Below are 26,348 nucleotides of genomic sequence, written 5' to 3'. Positions count from 1 at the left end.
GCTCTTTGTCTGTCTATGACTACAACAAGTTGTTCCAGAAGCTTGCCCGCTTTGCCAAGCAGGACGTGCCTGATGAGAAGAGCATGATATATCAGTTCAGGGGTGGTCTCAGAGAAGAAATTCAGCTCGCTCTTGTCCTCTTTGAGCCCTTGAGGTACGATGAGTTCTACAACATGGCACTGAAGCAAGAGGCTGCTCAGTTGAGGTGTGATGCTTCCAAGAAGCGAGTCAGAGATGTTACTCCTTCTTCCTCTACTCAAGTGGCCAAGCAGCAGAAGTTTTGGCTTCCTCCTCCTCCGTTCCGTCAGCCGTATCAGCAGAAGAGCAAAGGTGGCAGTGGTTCTTCCCACCCACCCAACCCTGGCTTTCAGAACAAGACTTCGTCTCAAGCTCCAAGATCGAGTGCTCCGTATCACCGTCCGCTTTCAGAGGTCACGTGCAACAAGTGCCAACAGAAGGGTCACTATGCCAACAAGTGTCTCAACCAGAGGCGTCTTCCTCCTCCTCCTCCTGTCAGATCGGCAAGTACAGCTGTGGTCAAGCACAACCCCAAGCACGCCAAGGTCAATTTGATGAATGCAGCTCAGGCAGAGGATTCTTCTGATGTCATCATGGGTAACCTTCCTGTTAATGATATTCCTGCAAGAGTTCTTTTTGACACTGGTGCATCGCATTCCTTTTTGTCATGCCCTTTTGCATCGAAGCACAATGTTGATACCGAGATTATGCCCAAAGTCATGCAAGTTGTTTCTCCCGGCAAGCTTTTGACTTCCAGTTTGGTTGCTCCCGATATCTCTATCACATTGGGTGATTACAAGTTTCTCTCTTCTCCGGTGGTTCTTGGTAACTCGGATATTGATCTTATTCTCGGGATGGATTGGCTTTCTAAGCACAAGGCTCAGCTTGATTGTGCAGCCAGGCAGATTCAATTGACTCATTCGTCTGAGGATGTAATTGTCTTTGCCGCTCGTGATGATACTATCCGTCTGTTTTCTCTCAATGAGAAGGGTGAATTGGATGCCATCTCTCAAATTCCAGTCGTTTGCGAATATCAAGACGTCTTTCCAGAAGAGCTTCCAGGAATGCCTCCGCACCGGCCAGTTGAATTCGTTATTGATCTTGAGCCTGGTACGGAACCTGTGTGCAAACGTCCTTACAAGCTCGGACCTGAAGAGTTGAAGGAGCTGAAGAAGCAACTTGATATGCAAGAGAAAATGGGTCTTATCCGGCCTAGTTCTTCTCCGTGGGGTTGTGGTGTTCTTTTTGTGAAGAAGAAGGATGGAACGGACCGACTTTGTGTTGATTACCGTCCGGTGAACAAGAAGACCATCAAGAACAAATACCCACTTCCCAACATCAATGAGCTGTTCGAACAACTCAAAGGTGCCCAAGTATTCTCCAAGCTTGATCTCCGTATGGGTTATCACCAAATTCGCATTCGTGAAGAAGATATTCCCAAGACAGCATTCAGAACAAGCTTTGGTTCATATGAATACACTGTCATGTCTTTTGGCCTCGCCAACGCTCCTCCGACGTTCTCTCGCATGATGAACTTCATCTTCAACGCCTACACCAATGACTTCGTTTTGGTCTATCTCGACGACATTCTGGTTTTCTCGAAGAACAAGGAAGATCATGCCAAGCACTTGCGTTTGGTTCTCGATAAGCTCAGAGAACATCAGTTCTACGCCAAGTTCTCCAAGTGTGAATTTTGGCTCGATGAGGTTCTTTATCTTGGTCATATCATCTCTGCCAAGGGCATTGCCGTGAATCCTGAGAAGGTGTCTGCAATTGTGAATTGGGAACCTCCTCAGAACGTGAAGCAACTCCGCAGTTTTCTCGGTCTCGCAAGCTATTGCCGAAGATTCGTTGAAAACTTTTCTAAGATCGCGAAGCCTCTCTCTAATCTTCTTCAGAAGCACGTCAAGTACGTTTGGTCTCCGGAGTGTGATATTGCTTTCAACACTTTGAAAGAGAAATTGATCACTGCTCCAGTTCTGACTCCACCTGATGAATCCAAGCCGTACGAGGTCTTTTGTGATGCCTCTCTCCAAGGTCTTGGCGCAGTATTGATGCAAGAGAAGAAAGTGGTTGCTTATACATCTCGCCAGTTGAAGCCTAATGAGAAGAACTACCCCACTCATGATCTCGAGTTGGCGGCAGTTGTGCATGCTCTTTTGACTTGGAGACATCTTCTATTGGGAAGAAAAGTGGACATTTTCACTGATCACAAGAGTCTCAAGTACATCTTCACTCAGCCTAATCTCAACCTCAGGCAAACTCGATGGGTCGAAATGATTCAAGAGTATAATCCGAGTATCGAGTATACTCCAGGCAAGGCCAATGTGATTGCTGACGCTTTGAGCAGAAAGGCCTACTGCAACAGTCTGATTCTCAAGCCCTATCAACCCGAGCTTTGTGAAGCTTTCCGCAAACTTAATCTGCAAGTTGTTCCTCAAGGTTTCCTCGCCAACCTTCAAGTCTCTCCTACCTTAGAAGACCAGATTCGCCAAGCTCAGCTTCTTGATGCTATGGTGAAAAAGGTGAAGATTGGGATTGCCAAGAGTCAGTCCAAGTACAAGTGCTACCGCCTTGATGACAAGGACACTCTCTTCTTCGAGGATCGTATTGTTGTGCCCAAAGGTGAACTTCGTAAAGTGATCATGAACGAGGCTCACAATTCTCTCCTCTCCATCCACCCTGGGAGCACGAAGATGTATCAGGACCTTAAGCAAGCTTATTGGTGGACTCGAATGAAGCGCGAGATCGCTCAATTCGTGAATGAATGTGATGTCTGCAGAAGAGTGAAGGCAGAACACCAAAGGCCAGCAGGTCTCCTCCAACCTCTTGCCATTCCAGAATGGAAGTTTGACCACATTGAAATGGACTTCGTGACTGGGTTTCCAAAGTCCAAGCGTGGCAATGATGCTATATTCGTTGTCATCGACAAGCTCACCAAAGTGGCTCATTTTCTGCCTATCAAAGAGTCGATCACTGCAGCTCAATTGGCGGAACTCTATACCTCTTGTTTTGTCTCTCTACACGGTATTCCTCAAGTGATCTCTTCAGATCGTGGCAGCATCTTTACCTCGAAGTTTTGGGATTCTTTTCAGAAGGCCATGGGCACGAACATCCGCTTCAGCACAGCTTTCCATCCTCAAACAAGCGGTCAAGTCGAGCGTGTCAACCAGATTCTTGAAGATATGCTCAGGGCTTGTGTGATCTCCTTCGGCATGAAGTGGGAGGATTGTCTTCCTTATGCTGAATTCTCCTACAACAACAGTTTTCAAGCAAGTTCGGGCAAGGCCCCATTTGAAATTCTGTATGGCAGGAAGTGCCGTACCCCTCTCAACTGGTCTGAAACCGGTGAACGTCAGCTTTTGGGTAATGACTTAATCACAGAAGCAGAAGAAATGTGCAAAGTCATTCGTGATAACCTCAAAGCAGCCCAATCCCGCCAGAAGAGCTACTATGATAGTAAGCACCGTGATTTGGCTTTTGAGATCGGAGATCATGTTTACCTCCGTGTCTCTCCTATGAAAGGTACTCGTCGCTTCGGTATCAAAGGGAAGCTTGCCCCCAGATACGTGGGACCTTTCAAGATTGTCAGCAAGAGAGGCGACCTCGCCTATCAACTCGAGCTTCCTTCAAACTTTGCAAATGTTCATGACGTGTTCCATGTCTCTCAGCTTCGAAAGTGCTTCAAGACTCCTGACCGCACCGTCAACTTCGAGGACATTGAGCTCCAAGAAGATCTCTCTTATCGTGAGCACCCAGTTGCTATTCTTGAAGAGACTGAACGCAAGACTCGCAACAAGTCAATCAAATTTCTCAAAGTCAAGTGGTCACACCATTCCGACCGTGAAGCTACCTGGGAACGCGAGGATCACCTCCGTTCTGAGTACCCGGCGTTCTTTCAGTCCTAGATCTCGGGACGAGATCCTTTCGTAGTGGTGGAGTGTTGTAACACCCCGGATGTAACTTTCCCAATTTGTACTCCAACTCTTGCCGTTTCCGGCGTTAAGTTATATTTATTTCTCGGGTTCGGGTCTTTGTCTCCGTGTGTTGTTATCGTTGTCATGCATCTCATATCATGTCATCATGTGCATTGCATTTGCATACGTGTTCGTCTCATGCATTCGAGCATTTTCCCCGTTGTCCGTTTTGCATTCCGGCGCTTCGTTCTCCTCCGGTGGCCATTTCTAGCTTTCTTTCGTGTGTGGGGATTAAACATTTCCGGATTGGACCGAGACTTGCCAAGCGGCCTTGGTTTACTACCGGTAGACCGCCTGTCAAGTTTCGTACCATTTGGACTTCGTTTGGTACCCCAACGATTAACCGACGGACTGAAAAGGCCTCGTGTGTGTTGCATCCCAACACCCCTCCAATTTGGCCCAAAACCCACCAAACTCTGCTCCATCACCTAGAGCGTTCGATCACGATCGCGTGGCCGAAAACCACACCTCATTTGGACTCTCCTAGCTCCACTTATGCCTATAAATAGGACCCCCCCCGAATTTCGGATCTCTCCCTCTCCCCGAAACCCTAAATCCCTCTCCGCCGCGCCGGACGTGTCCGACCCGATGCCGCCGCGCCCGCGCCGCCCGCAGCCAGTGGCTCGCCGCCAGTGGCATCCCACCTCGCCGCCGCCGCGGCCCGGAGGCCCAGATCGGGCCCCCGCGAGCCCGAGCCGCCCCCGCGCTCCTCGCCTCGTCGCCGCCGCCTCCCTCAGCTCCGGTGGGCGCCGCCGCCGGGCCACCGCCGCCGCCGCGCGCCCACCGCGCCGGCCGCCGCCGCCTCCTCCGCCGCCGCTCCGGCCGCCGCCTCCTCCTCCGTCCGGCCGCTCCGGCTCCTCGACCTCCCCGGCGCCGCCCCGGTCTTCTTCCTCTCCGACGAACCTCGACTTCCGTGCTCCGTGAACAGTGCGCCGGCAGCCTCGGGAAGCGTGCAGATCTGAGATCTGAAATTTGACGGTTGACTTTTCTCCTCCGAACCCTAATTTTTGTGCTAACTTTGACCGGCTATATCTTCGCATCCGTAGCTCCCTTTTGGACATATAGTATATCAAAATGTTCGCCTCGACGAGTACATCATTTCATTCCATTGCATCATTTTCATTTGAGCTCATCTTGATGCCCGAAATGCTATTAGAAGGAGGCTTCGTGAGTTAATTGTCAGATCTGCTAGTTCATCTTAGACTTTTGTCATTTTTGCCATGATTAATGTGTGCATGATATGCCTGTGAGTCCTTCATATGTTTTGTTAAGCATCTTGTTATCTTTCGAGAGGTGCAACCCATGCAATTTTAGGATGTGTGTGGTGAATTTTGCAAGCTTGCAAAGTGAGGCACCCGGTAAATCTGTTTTCAGGGACTTAGAGATTTCACTAAGTCCTGGGATTGTTTAGTTCATGATGCCATATGTTCATGCTATTTCCTAGTGATCCGTGCCTCTTTTGAGGATGATCAGTAAAGGAGTTTTGTTAATCTTGTTATGCTCTATCCATCCATGTCTTTGTTTGCAATTATGGAGCACCTAGCTTGAGTCAATCGAGCTCTACTTTTGCTTCGTTGTGAATCTGGGCAGATCGTCAACTTGTTTGCGATTTTGCCGATGTTATTGTAGTTGATCCGTGCATGCTATGCTATTGTTCTTGCCATGTCTAGCTTGTATTTTGTGCCTTCTTAAGGGATGTATGCTTGTCTTGCCATGACTTGCACCGTGGTGAGTGCATCGAGCTCGTAAACATGCCTTCGTGAGTTATGTTTCAGCATGTCCCAGTTTTCACTAAGTCTGAAAACTGATTATGTTTTTGCTATGTTCGTGTGCTTGTTAGTATATTTTATGATCCATTTTGGCTCAAGGTCACTAAGGGACTTTTGTTAAGCTTGTTGAGTAGCTCCATGCCATGTCTTTCTTTGACATGTCCAGGTCCTGTAGCATGTTGTTTTGTTGCTCCGAAGAGGGCTATATGATGTGAAATTCCAGACAAGTGTTAATTTCACAAAGTCTGAGATCTGTTTTCCGTTTGTGTTTTTGCCATGCTTGTTTGAACATGTTAATGGATGAATTGGCCATAGCTCAGTGCTAGAATTTTGTTAAGCATCCAGTGTGCATCCCTGCCATGTATTTTGACGCCATGTTTGGTGGCTGTAGCATGTTCATCTCATTGCATTTAGATGCCTACTTGCTGTAAATCGTAGACCGGTGTCGTTTTTGAAACGCTTGCCATTTCCAAACCGTAACTCCGATTCCGGCGTTCTTTATATAGTTTTCAAGCGATTTCATCTCATCTTTCCAGTGGCACACTTGGAATTCCAAGTTGAGGCCAGGTTCATGCATTTCCTGCCATATCTTGCATTTTTGCTTCCCGCATCACATCCCGCATAGCATATCATCATTTCATCATATTGCTTGGTCTTGCACGTGGTTGATTGTATCCTTGTTGCTTGTTTGTCTTGTTGGGTAGAGCCGGGAGACGAGTACTCTAATGAGGAGCCTGTTGAGTTTGCTTTTGAGGATCCAGTCAACTTTGACAACTGTGCATGCAAGATGATCATACCCTCGAAATCACTACTATCTTTGCTATGCTAGTTTGCTCGCTCTTTTGCTATGCCAATGCTACGATGCCTACCTTTTTCTTGTCAGCCTCCCAATTGCCATGTCAAACCTCTAACCCACCATGTCCTAGCAAACCGTTGATTGGCTATGTTACCGCTTTGCTCAGCCCCTCTTATAGCGTTGCTAGTTGCAGGTGAAGATTGGAGGCCGTTCCTTGTTGGAACATCTTTTATTTACTTGTTGGGATATCATTATATTGCTATGTTATCTTAATGCATCTATATACTTGGTAAAGGGTGGAAGGCTCGGCCTCTCGTCTAGTGTTTTGTTCCACTCTTGCCGCCCTAGTTTCCGTCATATCGGTGTTATGTTCCCGGATTTTGCGTTCCTTAGGCGGTTGGGTTATAATGGGAACCCCTTGATATTTCGCCTTGATTAAAGCTTTTCCAGCAATGCCCAACCTTGGTCTTACCATTTGCCACCTATCCACTTTTCCCTCGGGTTTCCGGAGCGCAAGGGTCATCTTATTTTAGCCCCCCCCCTCGGGCCAATGCTCCTCTGAGTGCTGGTCCGACCGAGTAGACTGCGGGGCCACCTCGGGGCAACTTGAGGGTTGGTTTTACTCGTAGGATGTCTCATCTGAGTGTGCCCTGAGAAAGAGATATGTGCAGCTCCTATCAGGATTTGTCAGCACATTCGGGCGGTGTTGCTGGTCTTGTTTTAACCTGTCGAAGTGTCTTGAGTTACCGAGATACCGAGTCTGATCGGAACATCTTGGGAGGAGGTTTATTCCTTCGTTGACCGTGAGAGCTTGTCATGGGCTAAGTTGGGACTCCCCTGCAGGGATTGAACTTTCGAAAGTTGTGCCCGCGGTTATGGGCAGATGGGAATTTGTTAATGTCCGGTTGTAGACAACTTGAACCTTAATTAATTAAAATGAACCAACTGAGTGTGTTACCGTGATGGCCTCTTCTCGGCGGAGTCCGGGAAGTGGACACGGTGTTGGAGTAATGTTTGCGCAGGTTGTTCTCTAGCTTCTCGCTCGTGCTTTGCCTCCTCTTCTCGCTCTCTTTTGCGAATAAGTTAGCCACCATACTTGCTAGTCGCTTGCTGCTGCTCCACTCATATTTTACCTTGCCATTCCTATAAGCTTAAATAGTCTTGATCGCGAGGGTGCGAGATTGCTGAGTCCCCGTGGCTCACAGATTACTATTACACCAGATGCAGGGCCTGATGATTCAGCTCCAGGAGACGCGTGTGAGCTCAAGTGGGAGTTCGACGAAGACTCTCAACGATACTATGTTTCCTTTCCCGATGATCAGTAGTGGTGCCCAGTTGGGGGTGATTGGGACCGTGTCGCATGTTGGGTTCTCTTTTATTTTGGCGCCGTAGTCGGGCCATGAGTGTTTGGATGATGTAATGTTACTTATGCACTTGATTGACGTGGCGAGTGTAAGCCAACTATGTTATCTCCCCTTTTATTATTACATTACATGGGATGTTTGTGAAGACTGCCTAACTTGCGACATATGCCTTCAATGCGATTATGTCTCTAAGTCGTGCCTCGACACGTGGGAGCTATAGTCGCATCGAGGGTGTTACAATGGATATACATAGGAGGAAGAAGTAGGTCGGTGGAGCTGCAAGGGGTCCACGAGGATGGGGGGCACGCCCAGGGGGGCAGGCGCGCCTCCCTGCCTCGTGGCCTCCTCGCTCCTTTCTTGACGTCTACTCCAAGTCCCCCTAGATCATGTTTATTCCAAAAATGACTCTCCCAACGGTTTCATTCCGTTTGGATTCCGTTTGATATTCCTTTTTTGCGAAACACTGAAATAGGCAAAAAAAACAGCAATTTGCACTAGGCCTTGGGTTAGTAGGTTAGTCCCAAAAATAATATAAAAGTGTATAATAAAGCCCATTAAACATGCAAAATAGGTAATATAATAGCATGGAACAATAAAGAATTAGATACAATGGAGACGTATCACTTCCTAGGGAAGCTGTCGGTTTGCATACGAGTGTTCTAACGAAAACGTTTGCGATCAAGAGTTGCACAAATCCTGCTCGGCACATTTTCCCTTGGCTTCCTGGGGAAGCTGTCGGTTTGCATACATATATTCTAAAAAAATGTTTGCGATGTGTGTTTTATATTTAAAAACCATATTAAACTACGGCTTGGGCGCCATTAATGGAGATGATGCAAGCAAGGCAGGCGGCCATGGAAGTCAAAGGGGTCGCTTCCCGTTGAGCCTGCGTGGCGTACAGTTTGCATGCTTCCCGGTGAGCCTGCGTATTGGAGTACAACTCATGCACCTCCCGTTTAGTCAAGCACCTGTCTGCACGGCACCTCCTAGCCATTAAAAGAGTGAGGCATGGCGTTACATGAATGGTTAACAGAATGCACATGATTTAAATTATAAAAAACGTTTGAGATGTTACAGTGGCAGCTATTTGTTTCAAAATGCCTTTGTTGTCTATTATTCGAGTGCGCCTTCTCTCAAAATGGACATGGAAAATACCACAACATGTCGGGTGCCATTCCATGATAGCATGCCAAGTTTCATGAATTTTAGACGAGTTTTGGATTGACTAGAGTTTGAAAACAAAGTATCTCAACGTTTTGCCGGCAATCAATAGTGCCCTGGTGTTTGAAATTCATTCCCATTTCTTGCATGGGACCTAAGCATGCACCCAAGGACACATATTTGATTTTCCAACTAATTTATATGCACTAGTGTTGGGTTTCGTAGTAATTTCAAAAAAATTCCTACACACACGCAAGATCATGTGATGCATAGCAACGAGAGGGGAGAGTGATGTCTACGTACCCACGCAGACCGACTGCGGAAGCGTTAACACAACATAGAGGAAGTAGCCGTACGTCTTCCCGATCCGATCGATCAAGCACCGAAACTACGGCACCTCCGAGTTCGAGCACACGTTCAGCTTGATGACGATCCCCACACTCCGATCCAGCAAAGTGTCGGGGAAGAGTTTCGTCAGCACGACGGCGTGGTGACGATCTTGATGTACTACAGCAGCAGGGCTTCGCCTAAACTCCGCTACAGTATTATCGAGGAATATGGTGGCTGGGGGCACCGCACACGGCTAAGGAGTAGATCACGTGGATCAACTTGTGTGTTCTAGGGTGCCTCTACCTCAGTATATAAAGGACCAAAAGGGGGGAGGCTGGCCAGCCACCAGGGGCGTGCCAGGAGAGTCCTACTCCCTCCGGGAGTAGGATTCCCCCCCCCCCAATCCTAGTTGGAATAGGATTCCTCGGGGGGGAAAGAGAGAGAGGGGGCCGGCCACCTCTCCTAGTCCTAATAGGACTAGGGGAGGGGGGAGGCGCGTAGCCCACCTTGGGCTGCCCCTTTCTCCTTTCCACTAAAGCCCACTAAGGCCCATATGGTTCCCGGGGGGTTCCGGTAACCTCTCGGTACTCCGGTAAAATCCCGATTTCACCCGGAACACTTCCGATATCCAAACATAGGCTTCCAATATATCAATCTTTATGTCTCGACCATTTTGAGACTCCTCGTCATGTCCGTGATCATATCCGGGACTCCGAACAATCTTCGGTACATCAAAATGCATAAACTCATAATATAACTGTCATCGTAACCTTAAGCATGCGGACCCTACGGGTTCGAGAACAATGTAGACATGACCGAGACACGTCTCCGGTCAATAACCAATAGCGGGACCTGGATGCCCATATTGGCTCCTACATATTCTACAAAGATCTTTATCGGTCAGACCGCATAACAACATACGTTGTTCCCTTTGTCATCGGTATGTTACTTGCCCGAGATTCGATCGTCGGTATTCCAAATACCTAGTTCAATCTCGTTACCGGCAAGTCTCTTTACTCGTTCCGTAATACATCATCTCACAACTAACATATTAGTTGTAATGCTTGCAAGGCTTATGTGATGTGCATTACCGAGAGGGCCCAGAGATACCTCTCTGACAATCGGAGTGACAAATCCTAATCTCGAAATACGCCAACCCAACATCTACCTTTGGAGACACCTGTAATGCTCCTTTATAATCACCCATTTACGTTGTGATGTTTGGTAGCACCCAAAGTGTTCCTCCGGCAAATGGGAGTTGCATAATCTCATAGTCATAGGAACATGTATAAGTCATGAAGAAAGCAATAGCAACATACTAAACGATCGTGTGCTAAGCTAATGACATGGGTCATGTCAATCAGATCATTCATCTAATGATGTGACCTCGTTAATCAAATAACAACTCTTTGTTCATGTTTAGGAAACATAACCATCTTTGATTAACGAGCTAGTCAAGTAGAGGCATACTAGTGACACTCTATTTGTCTATGTATTCACACATGTATTATGTTTCCGGTTAATACAATTCTAGCATGAATAATAAACATTTATCATGATATAAGGAAATAAATAATAACTTTATTATTGCCTCTAGGGCATATTTCCTTTAGTCTCCCACTTGCACTAGAGTCAATAATCTAGATCACATCACCATGTGATTAACATCGATAGTTCACATCATCATGTGATTAACACCCATAGTTCACATCGTCATGTGACCAACACCCAAAGGGTTTACTAGATTCGGTAATCTAGTTCACATTGCTATGTGATTAACACACAAAGAGTACTAAGGTGTGATCATGTTTTGCTTGTGAGAGAATCTTAGTCAACGGTCTTTCACATTCAGATCCGTTATGTATTTTGCAATTTTCTATGTCTACAATGCTCTGCACGGAGCTACTCTAGCTAATTGCTCCCACTTTCAATATGTATCTAGATCGAGACTTAGAGGCATCCAGATCAGTGTCAAAACTTGCATCGACGTAACCCTTTACGGCGAACCTTTTTGTCACCTCCATAATCGAGAAACATATCCTTATTCCACTAAGGATAATTTTGACCGTTGTCCAGTGATCTACTCCTAGATCACTATTGTACTCCCATGTCAATCCGTGTAGGGTATATAATAGATCTGGTACACAGCATGGCATACTTTATAGAACCTATGACTGAGGCATAGGGAATGACTTTCATTCTCTTTCTATCTTCTGCCGTGGTCAGGCTTTGAGTCTTACTCAACTTCACACCTTGTAATAAAGGCAAGAACTCTTTCTTTGACTGCTCCATTTTGAACTACTTCAAAATCTTGTCAAGGTATGTACTCACTGAAAAAACTTATCAAGTGTCTTGATCTATCTCTATAGATCTTGAAGCTCAATATGTAAGCAGCTTCACCGAAGTCTTTCTTTGAAAAACTCCTTTCAAACACTCCTTTATGCTTTACAGAATAATTCTACATTATTTCCGATCAACAATATGTCATTCACATATACTTATCAGAAAAGCTGTAGTGCTCCCACTTACTTTCTCATAAATACAGGCTTCACCGCAAGTCTATATAAAACTATATGCTTTGATCAACTCATCAAAGCGTATATTCCAACTCCGAGATGCTTGCACCAGTCCACAGATGGATCGCTGGAGTTTGCACATTTTGTTAGCACCTTTCGGATTGACAAAACCTTCTGGTTGCATCATATACAACTCTTCTTTAATAAATCCATTAAGGAATGCAGTTTTGTTTATCCATTTGCCAGATTTCATAAAATGCGGCAATTACTAACATGATTCGGACAGACTCAAGCATAGATACGAGTGAGAAACTCTCATCGTAGTCAACACCTTGAACTTGTCGAAAACCTTTTGCGACAATTCTAGCTTTGTAGATAGTAACACTACTATCAGCGTTCGTCTTCCTCTTGAAGATCCATTTATTTTCTATTGCTTGCTGATCATCGGGCAAGTCAACCAAAGTCCAAACTTTGTTCTCATACATGGATCATATCTCAGATTTGATGGCCTCAAACCATTTCGTGGAATCTGGGCTCATCATCGCTTCCTCATAGTTCGCAAGTTCGTCATGGTCTAGTAACATGACTTCCAGAACAGGATTACCGTACCACTCTGGTGCCGATCTCACTCTGGTTTACCTACGACATTCAGTAGTAACTTGATCTGAAGTTACATGATCATCATCATTAGCTTCCTCACTAATTGGTGTAGTAGTCACAAGAACAGATTTCTGAGATGAACTACTTTCCAATAAGGGAGAAGGTACAATTACCTTATCAAGTTTTCTACTTTCCTCCCACTCACTTCTTTCGAGAGAAACTCCTTCTCTGGAAAGGATCCATTCTCATCAACGAATGTCTTGCCTTTGGATCTGTGATAGAAGGTGTACCCAACATTTTCTTTTGGGTATCCTATGAAGACACACTTCTCCGATTTGGGTTTGAGCTTATCAGGTTGAAACTTTTTCACATAAGTATTGCAACCTCAAACTTTAAGAAACGACAGCTTAGGTTTCTTGCCAAACCATAGTTCATACGGTGTCGTCTCAACGGATTTAGATGGTGCCCTATTTAACATGAATGCAGCTGTCTCTAATGCATAACCCCAAAACGATAGTGGTAGATCGGTAAGAGACATCATAGATCGCACCATATCTAATAAAGTACGGTTATGATGTTCGGACACACCATTACATTGTGGTGTTCCAGGTGGCATGAGTAGTGAAACTATTTCACATTGTTTTTAACTGAAGGCCAAACTCGTAACTCAAATACTCTTCTCTACGATCAAATCGTAGAAACTTTATTTTCTTGTTACGATGATTTTTCACTTCACTCTGAAATTCTTTGAACTTTTCAAATGTTTCAGACTTATGTTTCATCAAGTAGATATACTCATATCTGCTCAAATCATCTGTGAAGATCAGAAAATAATGATACCTGTCGCGAGCCTCAATATTCATCGGACCACATACATCAGTATGTATGATTTCTAACAAATCTGTTGCTCGCTCCATTGTTCCGAAGAACAGAGTCTTAGTCATCTTGCCCATGAGGCATGGTTCGCAAGCATCAACTGATTCATAATCAAGTGATTCCAAAAGCCCATCAGTATGGAGTTTCTTCATGCGCTTTACACCAATATGACCTAAACGGCAGTGCTACAAATAAGTTGCACTATCATTATTAACTTTGCATCGTTTGGTTTCAATATTATGATTATGTGTATCACTACGATGGAGATCCAACGAACTGTTTTCATTGGGTGTGTAACCATATAAGGTTTTATTCATGTAAACAGAACAACAATTTATTCTCTTACTTAAATGGATAACCGTATCACAATAAACATGATCAAATCATATTCATGCTCAACGCAAACACCAAATAACACTTATTTAGGTTCAACACTAATCCCGAAATTATAGGGAGTGTGCGATGATGATCATATCAATCTTGGAACCACTTCCAACACACATTGTCACTTCACCCTTAACTAGTCTCTGTTTATTCTGCAACTCCCGTTTCGAGTTACTAATCTTAGCAACTGAACTAGTATCAAATATTGACGGTTTGTTATAAACACTAGTATAGTACACATCAATAACATGTATATCAAATATACTTATGTTCACTTTGCCATCCTTCTTTTCTGCCAATCACTTGGGGTAGTTCCGCTTCCAGTGACCAGTCCCTTTGCAGTAGAAGCACTTAGTCTCAGGCTTAGGACCAGACTTGGGCTTCTTCACTTGAGCAGCAACTTGCTTGCTGTTCTTCTTGAAGTTCCCCTTCTTCCCTCTGCCCTTTTCTTGAAACTAGTGATCTTGTCAACCATCAACACTTGATGTTTTTTCTTGATTTCTACCATCGTTGATTTCAGTATCACGAAGAGCTTGGGAGTTGTTTCCGTTATCCCTTGCATATTATAGTTCATCACGAAGTTCTACTAACTTGGTGATGGTGACTAGAGAATTCTGTCAATCACTATTTTATCTGGAAGATTAACTCCCACTTGATTCAAGTGATTGTAGTACCCAGACAATCTGAGCACATGCTCACTAGTTGAGTGATTCTCCTCCATCTTTTAGCTATAGAACTTGTTGGAGACTTCATATCTCTCAACTCGGGTATTTGCTTTAAATATTAACTTCAACTCCTGGATCATCTCATATGGTCCATGACGTTCAAAACATCTTTGAAGTTCCGATTCTAAGCCGTTAAGCATGGTGCACTAAACTATCAATTAGTCATCATATTGAGCTAGCCAAACATTCATAATGTCTGCATCTGCTCCTGCAATAGGTCTGTCACCTAGCGGTGCATCAAGGACATAATTCTTCTATGCAGCAATGAGGATAAACCTCAGATCACGGATCCAATCCGCATCATTGCTACTAACATCTTTCAACACAATTTTTCTCTAGGAACATATCAAAATAAACATATGAAAACAACAACGCGAGATATTGATCTACAACATAGATATGCTAATACTACCAGGACTAAGTTCATGATAAATTAAAGTTCAATTAATCATATTACTTAAGAACTCCCACTTAGATAGACATCCCTCTAATCCTCTAAGTGATCACGTGATCCAAATCAACTAAACCATGTCCGATCATCACGTGACATGGAGTAGTTTCATTGGTGAACATCATTATGTTGATCATATCTACTATATGATTCACGCTCGACCTTTCGGTCTCCGTGTTCCGAGGCCATATCTATATATGCTTGGCTCATCAAGTATAACCTAAGTATTCCGCGTGTGCAACTGTTTTGCACCCGTTGTATTTGAACGTAGAACCTATCACACCCGATCATCACGTGGTGTCTCAGCACGAAGAACTTTCGCAACGGTGCATACTCAGGGAGAACACTTCTTGATAATTTAGTGAGAGATCATCTTATAATCCTACCGTCAATCAAAGCAAGATAAGATGCATAAAAGGATAAACATCACATCCAATCAATATAAGTGATATGATATGGCCATCATCATCTTGTGCTTGTGATCTCCATCTCCGAAGCACCGTCGTGATCACCATCGTCACCGGCGCGACACCTTGATCTCCATCGTAGCATCGTTGTCGTCTCGCCAATCTTATGCTTCCATGACTATCACTACCGTTTAGTAATAAAGTGAAGCATTACATTGCGATTGCATTGCATACAATAAAACGACAACCATAAGGCTCCTGCCAGTTGCCGATAACTCGGTTACAAAACATGATCATCTCATACAATAAAATTCAGCATCATGCCTTGACCATATCACATCACAGCATGCCCTGCAAAAACAAGTTAGACGTCCTCTACTTTGTTGTTGCAAGTTTTACGTGGCTGCTACGGGCTTAAGCAAGAACCAATCTCACCTACGCATCAAAACCACAACGATAGTTTGTCAAATAGACTCCATTTTAACCTTCGCAAGGACCGGGCGTAGCCACACTTGGTTCAACTAAAGTTGGAGAGACTCTCGCCCGCAAGCCACCTATGTGCAAAGCACGTCGGGGGAACCGGTCTCACGTAAGCGTACGCGTAATGTTGGTCCGGGTCGTCTCGTCCAACAATGCCGCCGAACCAAAGTATGACATGCTGGTAGGCAGTATGACTTATATCGCCCACAACTCACTTGTGTTCTACTCGTGCATATAACATCAACATAAATAACCTAGGCTCTGATACCACTATTGGGTTTCGTAGTAATTTCAAAAAATTTCCTACGCACACGCAAGATCATGTGATGCATAGCAACGAGAGGGGAGAGTGCTGTCTACGTACCCACGCAGACCGACTGCGGAAGCATTGACGCAACATAGAGGAAGTAGTCGTACGTCTTCCCGATCTGACCGATCAAGTACCGAAACTACGGCACCTCCGAGTTCGAGCACACGTTCAGCTTGATGACGATCCCCGGACTTCGATCCAGCAAAGTGTCGGGGAAGAGTTTCGTCAGCACGACGGCGTGGTGACGATCTTGATGTACTACAGCAGCAGGGCTTCGCCTAAACTCCGCTACAGTATTATCGAGGAATATGGTGGCTGGGGGCACCGCACACGGCTAAGGAATAGATCACGTGGATCAACTTGTGTGTTCTAGGGTGCCTCTACCTTAGTATATAAAGGACCAAAAGGGGGGAGGCTGGCCGGCCACCAGGGGCGCGCCAGGAGAGTCCTACTCCCTCCGGGAGTAGGATTCCCCCCCTCCCAATCCTAGTTGGAATAGGATTCCTCGGGGGGGGGGGGGGAAGAGAGAGAGGGGGGCGGCCACCTCTCCTAGTCCTAATAGGACTAGGGGAGGGGGGAGGCACGCAGCCCACCTTGGGCTGCCCCTTTCTCCTTTCCACTAAAGCCCACTAAGGCCCATATGGTTCCCGGGGGGTTCCGGTAACCTCCCGGTACTCCGGTAAAATCCCGATTTCACCCGGAACACTTCCGTTATCCAAACATAGGCTTCCAATATATCAATCTTTATGTCTCGACCATTTCGAGACTCCTCGTCATGTCCGTGATCATATCCGGGACTCCGAACAACCTTCGGTACATCAAAATGCATAAACTCATAATATAACCGTCATCGTAACCTTAAGCGTGCGGACCCTACGGGTTCGAGAACAATGTAGACATGACCGAGACACGTCTCCGGTCAATAACCAATAGCGGGACCTGGATGCCCATATTGGCTCCTACATATTCTACGAAGATCTTTATCGATCAGACCGCATAACAACATACGTTGTTCCCTTTGTCATCGGTATGTTACTTGCCCGAGATTCGATCGTCGGTATTCCAAATACCTAGTTCAATATCGTTACCGGCAAGTCTCTTTACTCGTTCCGTAATACATCATCTCACAACTAACATATTAGTTGTAATGCTTGCAAGGCTTATGTGATGTGCATTACCGAGAGGGCCCAGAGATACCTCTCCGACAATCGGAGTGACAAATCCTAATCTCGAAATACGCCAACCCAACATCTACCTTTGGAGACACCTGTAATGCTCCTTTATAATCACCCATTTATGTTGTGACGTTTGGTAGCACCCAAAGTGTTCCTCCGGCAAACGGGAGTTGCATAATCTCATAGTCATAGGAACATGTATAAGTCATGAAGAAAGCAATAGCAACATACTAAACGATCGTGTGCTAAGCTAATGGAATGGGTCATGTCAATCAGATCATTCATCTAATGATGTGACCTCGTTAATCAAATAACAACTCTTTGTTCATGTTTAGGAAACATAACCATCTTTGATTAACGAGCTAGTCAAGTACAGGCATACTAGTGACACTCTGTTTGTTTATGTATTCACACATGTATTATGTTTCCGGTTAATACAATTCTAGAATGAATAATAAACATTTATCATGATATAAGGAAATAAATAATAACTTTATTATTGCCTCTAGGGCATATTTCCTTCAACTAGAGCATGTGCATGTAGTTCAAATTTGAATTATGCACATAAAATGCCTAGAAAACCTAGTTAATGTATAAAAATGCCCGAACGAACCCCGAAAAATTCCAAAATTTAACACAACACTCCTGTTTTTCTATGTTGACACTATAAATTTTGTGAAAGCAATAAGAGGCAACAGATATCGTTTCGTCCCCAAAGGTGGCACGTTTCCTACCGAAACCATCAGACTTGTTGTGAGAAGCTCTCGTTTGTGAGAATCTTATACCCAAACCTACCCCAAATGGGACAAAAAATTTACCACGGCATGGTGATGCCACTCCATGGTAGCATGCCAAGTTTCATGAATTTCAGACGAGTTTTGGATTTACTAGAATTTAAAAACCAGGTATCTCAATGTTTATGGCTGAGTGACGGTGGCAGTGTGTTTGACATTCATTGCCATTTCTTGCATGTGACCTAAGCGTGCAACCAAGGACACATATTGGATTTTTCAACCAATTTATATGCACTGGAGCATGTGCATGTAGTTCAAATTTAATCATGCACATAAAATGCCTAGAAAACACAGTTAATGTATAAAAGTGTCCAAACGAACCCCGAAAAATTCCAAAATGTAACACAACACTCCTGTTGTTCTATGTTGACACAAGAAATTTTTTGAAAGCAATAAGAGGCAACAGATATCGTTTCGTCCCCAAAGGTGGCAACCGAAACCATGAAGCTTGTTGTGAGAATCTCTGGTTTGTGAGAAGCTTATACCTAAACCTGCCCCAAATGGGACAAAAATTTTACCACGGCATGTTAAATGACTCTCCATGATAGCATGCCAAGTTTCATGAATTTCAGCCGAGTTTTGGATTTACTATAATTTAAAAAACTAGGTATCTCAATGTTTGTGGCCGAGTGATGGTGGCAGGGTGTGTGACATTCATTCCCATTTCTTGCATGGGACCTAAGCATGCAACCAAGGACACATATTTGATTTTTGAACCAATTTATATGCACTGGAGCATTTGCATGTAGTTTAAATTTGAATTATGCACATAAAATGCTTAAAAACCCAGTTAATGTATAAAAATGTCCAAACGAACCCTGCAAAATTCCAAAATTTAACACAACACTCATGTTGTTCTATGTTGACACTAGAAACGTTTTGAAGGCAATAAGAGGCAACATATATCATTTCGTCCCCAAAGGTGGCATGTTCCCTACCGAAACCATCAGGATTGTTGTGAGATGCTCTTGGTTGAGAGAAGCTTATACCCAAACCTGCCCCAAATGGGACAACTTTTTTACCACGACATGTTGATGCCGCTCCATTATAGCATGCTAAGTTTCATGAATTTCAAACGAGTTTTGGATTTACTTGAATTTAAAAACCAGGTATCTGAATGTTTGCGCACTACTGAAGGATACTGCTAATGCGACAATATGACCAGAGACCCTTTGCTGAAACTGTGTGTGATGTAATAATCGCAAAACGATGGTGTAAAAAACGTCAAAAAAGGTGCAAAACGTTTGCGATGGCGGAGACATCAAACACGGTTCAGATTGTTGTTGCGTGTGCGATGCAGGGCACACAGTTAATCCATTCAAACCGTTTGCGATGAGGCAGAGCAACAGAAATGGGCAGCCATATCAATGTGTGTGCGATATACGGCATACGGTTCACTCGGACAAACTGTTTTTGATTAGGGAACACAACAGAAATGGTTCAATGTAATAAGATGTGTGTGATATGCGGCATACAGTTCACATGGATGAAATGTTTGCGATGAGCCAAAAGAACACAAACGAGTCATGTAAACAAGATGTGTGTGATACGTGGCAAACAACCAACTCGGATGAACTGTTTGCGATGAGAAATTACAACACGGACGGTCAATACAGTTAGTTCGTGTGTGATTCTGTGTGTACAAAAAACTTTGAAAAATGCGAACTAGTTGCTTGCGGTGGCTAGGAGTATTGCACACGATGCGTCTGCGAGTACTCATGTGTGATGATTAGTATGTTACACATACGTTTCATTATGTTAACATGTTTGTGAATTTGCAATATGGATAGTTCGTATGCAAATGCCTTCTTGACATCGAGCACACGCTTAAACTCAATGAATTGTATATGATACTAATACTTTCCATGAAAATTTATGAACTTGGCTAACAACATTTTAGTAACATACATATAGTGGATACACTATTCGACAAAAGGAGGATCTTCGTAACACGGTTTTGACAACCATATGGTCCATATCTACATACTTAACATAGTAACAACTATCACATTTTAAGAGGCTAAGGGCCAACAACCATATGGTCCATATCTACATACTTAACATATATAGTAACAGCTATCACATTCTAAGAGGTTGAGGGCCAACAACCACAACTAACCACTGGAAGCAGCTTGATCACGGCGACTCGGCATCTCGTCAATGAAAAGGAAGAGCCCTCCCATGCCTTGGTAGAGCATGAGTAGAATAGTGTCTCCAGTAATCCAATATGGATGCATTGCCATGATAAGTGAGAACTTGTTAATTTTAATGTTTCCATTTCTACAGGAAATGTAATACCTTGCAATCACTTTGGCGTTATTAGCAGGCACACATGTAATTCGACCATGCCGGGAAATCGATTCAGGAACTGCTACAGGGGGCAATTTCTGTTGACATGTAGAATAAAAACCAATTCTAACATATCATTGAAGATATATATAGTTTATGAACATCAACATTAAAATAAGACTATTTACCAGCATTTTTTGCACACAATTGGTCTTGTTCAGTGTGTGCACCATAGGTCTAATTAATCCCATCCAAAATCCAGCATTTATACGTTGTGCTATCTCTGTCAGATTATCAACAAAGTTTATGACATGCTTCAAGTCCTTCTAGTGATATTTGGTATGCTTAGTAACATACAGAATGTTCACTATGCATCCAAAATATCCTTCTTAAAAGGTAGAAAGCTATTATTTATTCAAAACATGGTACAAGAATATATAGTGCGCATAGATTGGTAAATAGAATTTGTTACTGCCGAGGAACGGAGTCAGAATATGAAATCACAATTGGTTGCTTAAATAGTGACCAATTAGTCAGAACAATACCCCGATTTTGTTAAGTAGTATGACAACATGGATAAAGTTGAAAGGACACTAACCTCGATCAGACTCTGATCGGCTAATGATGTTGGGGAAGTAAACATACATGTTAATTAGACCAGGCTGTGGTGCACGCACTAGAATTTTATTGCCAGCTTTCAATTCATAACACTTAGACATTTTTCTCCAAAGGTCCGCATTAAAATAGGAGTAACCAACTTTATCAAGTTTTACGCTAACCGGCATTGTAAATCCATGATTGTCAATATGACATCCTGGGAGTCATCAACAAAGTAAAGCCCAAGATTTCCTTCTACTCCTGTTCTTGCAAAGCAAGGGATGTACTGTTTGAAATGAAAAAAATAAGATTGTAAATTAGATATATTGAAATAACAGAGCAACATGCAAATATGGGAGTAACTAATAGAACAGATCAATATATAGATGAAAGCAAAGTACAAAAATATAGAATTAAAAATAGATAATGTAACAAAGATTTGATGCAAATATATATATATATATATATAATGTAGCAACAGACGGAGACGGTATATCACTGGTGCGCATCAGTCCTAAACAAACGGTTTAAAACCCCTTTCCGCGACGACACTTGGAACCGTCGCCAAGTGAGTGTGGGGGATAGGGGGTCCTTCCCACACGACCTAGAAACCATCGGGGATAGGGCCCCTACTATACTCCTACTCATTTCTACTTGCATTGCCATCGCAGTCGTTATTCTCTGGTGCTACGTTTACGATGCGCGACCCATCACAAACGGCTCACTATTATAGAACGTGTATGATGCGCAGCCCATCACAAAAGCTTCACTGTTAAGCAGATTACCTAATCGTCGTATGAGTGTCGGACAGGATTACGAAACGTCGGACCGTCGTAAAATCATCGTACAGGACAACTATCGCATACGCTATTCCGTGGTGCAACGTTTATGATGCATACTTCATCAGAAAAAGTTCATGGTTGCGAATCATGTACGATAAGGCAACTAACAAAAACGTTTAGTTTGCCCGCACCATTTGTGATATTGTCTGACGTCGCACACGCTTTGCAAACCTCAACTGTGTGCATGCTTGCACACGTTTCCTCTCTGTGAACTAACTTCGATTATGGTGCATATCGCAAACGTTTGTGTTTTACCAACCATGTGTGCCGTAACAACCTAGAGAGTGTAATTTCACCATGATTTAATTGCTACTTTTCCAAATTGTATTGGATTGGGATTTGAATTTGAATGTATACTACAACTTTATTCATATCCATCAGGTTCAAACAACCAATGCATTATTCAATTCATAGGTACATATGTTCAAGAATTACATCAGAACCAAATAAAGAATGATGAACCACAGTTGTATACTTGTACTATTAAAGACAGTAAAGAAAGAGGAGAAATATATTCTGGTTGCTGAACAAGGTGAAGCGGAATGCCCATATTGTGCCCTCCTCCTTGCAGAAGGCATACACGACTCTAGTCCAACCCTTTGTTATGGCCGACCGCCCATCCTTCACGGTCTTCATGAAAACATCTAGATAATCATCGTGTTCTGGTAGAAATACTTTAACCTTTGCATGCCCACCAATCATGTAGTTTGAGAGGTAATCTTGAGTAAACTTCTTTAGCAACCACTTCAAAGGAAAAAGATTTAGACATTGTCATCTAACACAACTCATTATGGGCAGTAAAAAGAAGGCTGTAGAGTTCTTACTTACCATCCTGCAGTTCACAGTTGTCCCAGATAAAGTGTAAACAAATAGTTTAATTGCCATCTTTGGACCCATTTTACTAACAATCTTTATCAGCTTCCTCACTTGATGCTGGTTCATCGATATCTCATTGCCCCATACACAGAAAGGGTCCAAACGCGGATCTTTACCAATGACATATGTACCTAAAACCACCAAGTTAATATTAGAAGCTAAACAGCAATTGCACAATGATGTATTACAACACTCTTTTATAATATGTCTATATACATCCGTATGTGGTAGTCCATTTGAAATATCTAAAAAGAAAAAATATTTAGGAACGGAGGGAGTATCTTATAACATCCAATATACTCACATATTAGATGAATGAAAATCTTATATTATGGGCCGGAAGGAGTTTAGTTCATTCTTACAAATTATCTGCTGCTGTATACACGTGTTACAGTTAGTTTGAGCTAGTTCGGGCTCAAATTTCCCTAAAGTATATCTAAACAAGAGGGCTAGTTTGAGCTAGTTCCATCTATAACCCACCCAAAAAACTAGTATCCAACCCAAGAGGTGCTAATTGGAGCTAGTTCTCCTAGTGCATTTATTGTCAATCTAACCCTGCCGTCCAAACAACTCTTTGGATGGAGTTAGTTCAGGGTTAGTAATGTGCTAGAAACTAGCTCTAACCTCTAGCTAAGTTGAGTATCCAAATAGGGCTGTGTTGTTGCTGTTGCTGCTCTTCTACGTATATCTAGACATCATTAGAACATTAATGTAGCACTCTTCCTTGTTGCTATGTAGCCTAGGATTGCATATTCAGACATTAAGTACAGTGCATGTTGCTATGTAGCCTTAGATATATTATGTATGGCCCTACTTAACCTAAGGAAAAATGGGTTGCAGATATATTAAGTTAAAAGTCCGATTCACCGATTAGTCCCTTATCAACCGCCAGCCTATATGGTACCAGCTACTGATATCATGAACAGTGAGCAGATATAAGCCATGGGATGAAACTAACCTAGATGGAAAACATCAGTCGTTCCCAAAATTGTCCTGTGTAGGTACATCAAGAAGCATGTTAAGCACAACAGGCTAAACATCAAGCAAAATTACACATGGTAGACAAAATAATCTCCAAAAGATAGCTTCAGTTTGAAGGTTTAAGCACGCTAGTAAAGAAAAACAAGTGGAAAGGTGTGCTAACTGCAACATGCCAAACATTTAACAACAAGCAAACATGGTCATTCAAACTGGTATTGTGCCGATCTAAGAACACTAGTTATGGTTAAATAAAAATGGAAAGGCGTGTTAACTACAAGATGCAGCAACCAAATGTAGTCATTCATAGTGGTATTGTTGAAACCAATGTTGGGGATATCACTTATCGAGAACTTATCGGTCGACCCATGATAAGGGGTAAATCGGCCAGTTTATCGACATATCGGCCAATTTATCGCCATATCGGCTGATTTATCGGCCAATTTATCTTTTCGGTCAGACAATGGTAAGCGATAAATCGGCCAATTTATTGGAATATTGGAAGATATCTTGAATAGTGTTTGAAACTGGTACTGATGAAATTGAACTGCATAGTTCATACTTGCACATATAGAACATCATGTTGTGAATAAATGGAATAAACAAGGCATACTACGAACAACCAAAGATAGCATTTGAAATTGAACATATGCTAACTACAAACAACCGAACAATCAAAAAACTTTAAAAGAGGCATATGCTAGCTATAACAGGCTTAACAGCAAGCAAATATATGTATTCCTATCGGTATGTTTAAAACTGTATCGATGAAATTTACTGCACAATAAATAATTGCACATATAGAGCATCACATTATGAATAACTGAAATAAACAAGGCATACTACAAACAACCAGATATAGCAATTAAACTAGACATACTCTCACTACACTACAAAAGGGACTCGACAAAATGAATCATGGGTTTCCCCCTGTGAAGAGGCACGACAAAACAAATCATGGGTTTCCTCACTTGTCACACATGGGCTCGCTCCCATGGGAAGAGCACGGACCCTGGATGCGCTCCATGTTGTCATAGATGGGCTCCTTCCCCTTGGAAGAGCACGGCTGTAGGGTGTCCTCCCTGATGTCGCAGATGGGCGCTTTCCCCTTGGAAGAGCAGATGGGCTCTTTCCCCTTGGAAGAGCCGGAGAGGGTGCCCTCCTCGTGGTCGCCATCGATGAGGTCTAACTTGGAAGATGTGGATCCCAAGCCAGCTTCGCAGAAGTGTCCTTCAGAAATGAAAAAAGGGGCTCGATGGCGATGTAGAATGACAAATTGTTGACAATGAGCCAGAGGAGATCAGCGGCGGGGCCATGGATGAGATCGACAGCGGTTGAACCCGAGGGGTTGGGGGGCACTTAACCTGTGACATTACCCGCCTTAGGGCGTCACTGTCGATGACCTCGATGTCGTAGCCAGCGGCGAGACATGCCCGCATACTGTAGCCCGCTGCTTGAGTGCCTGCCGCCAGTAATGGTCGTTAGCTTCCTCGGCGACGTTGGGCGAAGAGATGGCTATACACATATTTTCGGGCAGTCGCTCCTTGAGCTCCACGAGAAGCATAGCCGGGCCTAGGCTGCGATGCTCTGGAGTGGGGGATAGGGATGGGGATGGGGATCTATGGGAAAGGGGGCGTTTGGCAAGCGTCATCTAAGAAACTCAGCGCGGCCTGGGTATGGAGATCGGTGGTTAAGTTGCATGTGCAAACCGGCAGATGTTGACAATGGAGGCCTTACGGCGGCGGCAATGGTGGTGGGGACTTTGCTAGGGTTTCGAGCGAGGGAGGGTGTGTGTGTGTGTGTGTGTGTGTGTGTGTGCGCGCGCATGCACGCCCGAGGAGGTTTTGGTGTGTGTGTATGTGTGTTGAGGGGGGCGTGGGGTGTTTGAGGAAATGACGTGGGTACTAAAAATTTTACTATGCGGGATTGAAATTCTGGGCTATTGAAAATTTTGATGATATTGCATCGCACACGGTCCAGAGATAACAACCGTGTGTTATGAAATAGAAAAACCCTCGTGGTGGGCAGATATTTTCTAGGGATGCAGGCGGGATTGGGAACAACAAACATCGCACACGATCCAGAGATAACAATCATGTGTTATGAAACAGAAAATCCCTCGAGGCAGGCAGATATTTCTGAGAGGGGGAGCCTCTTGGAGCCCAATGTACTGTGCGGATGTGTGCGTGACAGGTGCACCGGCGTGGCACACGGTTAGTTTGAGTGAACCGTGTCTGTTGCGTCCTTTGACTTGTCTAATGTTCATAAATTTGGCGAGAAATGACGTGGGAGAGGGTCAGAACACGAACACACTTGCATGTGGACAAAATTTATGTATCAAAAGGGTGGTTTGATTTTCAAATACCAAATGCAACTTCGATGTGGCACCTCTCTCGCAAAGCGCACGGTATTGCTTGCCCCCACCCCCTAGTGTCGGCACGAAGGGAATCCTAAGCTATGAATGCATACCCCCCTCAACCAAAGTTCACCTATCAAAGTGCGAAGTAGCTAGCGGGCCCCCTCCTCCCTCGTGTCGGCACAAAGGGAATCCTAAGCTATGAATGCATGCCCCCAATCGAGCTTCACCGTAGGAAAGTGCGAAGTAGATAGCAGCCCCCCTCCCTTGTGTCGGC

The sequence above is a fragment of the Triticum aestivum genome, chromosome 6A, assembly GCF_018294505.1.
Source record: "Triticum aestivum cultivar Chinese Spring chromosome 6A, IWGSC CS RefSeq v2.1, whole genome shotgun sequence".
Lineage (NCBI taxonomy): Eukaryota > Viridiplantae > Streptophyta > Magnoliopsida > Poales > Poaceae > Triticum > Triticum aestivum.
This window is presented reverse-complemented; position numbering follows the sequence as displayed.